Source organism: Belonocnema kinseyi, chromosome 10 (genome assembly GCF_010883055.1).
Source record: "Belonocnema kinseyi isolate 2016_QV_RU_SX_M_011 chromosome 10, B_treatae_v1, whole genome shotgun sequence".
Classification (NCBI taxonomy): Eukaryota; Metazoa; Arthropoda; class Insecta; order Hymenoptera; family Cynipidae; genus Belonocnema; species Belonocnema kinseyi.
In genome coordinates, this window is record NC_046666.1 from 75,747,151 (window position 1) to 75,747,494 (window position 344).

Here is a 344-nt window from a genome sequence, read left to right on the forward strand (position 1 = left end):
CGGGTTAGCGATTTTGAAAATAGTCTCGCGCTCAATTCTACCTTGTAAACACTCGCTGCAAATTATTACTCTAAATATAAAAATATCTACTAAAAAGGAAATAGAGCATAGTCGCACATTTCTGGATGCAGCGAATGCATGTTACGTACGCGCGTGTGTAATAAACGGGTCAATAATTTGAAATTTTCACATTCGTCCCGTTATACCTATCTTTGGTATGCGTATGTACATTCATATCAGTTACGGTAACGTTAAACGACGACCGACAACTTCAAATAAGAGAGCTTAAACCATTTGTACAAAAAGCAGAAAAAAAATTCTCCGAAAATTAAGATCTAAATCAG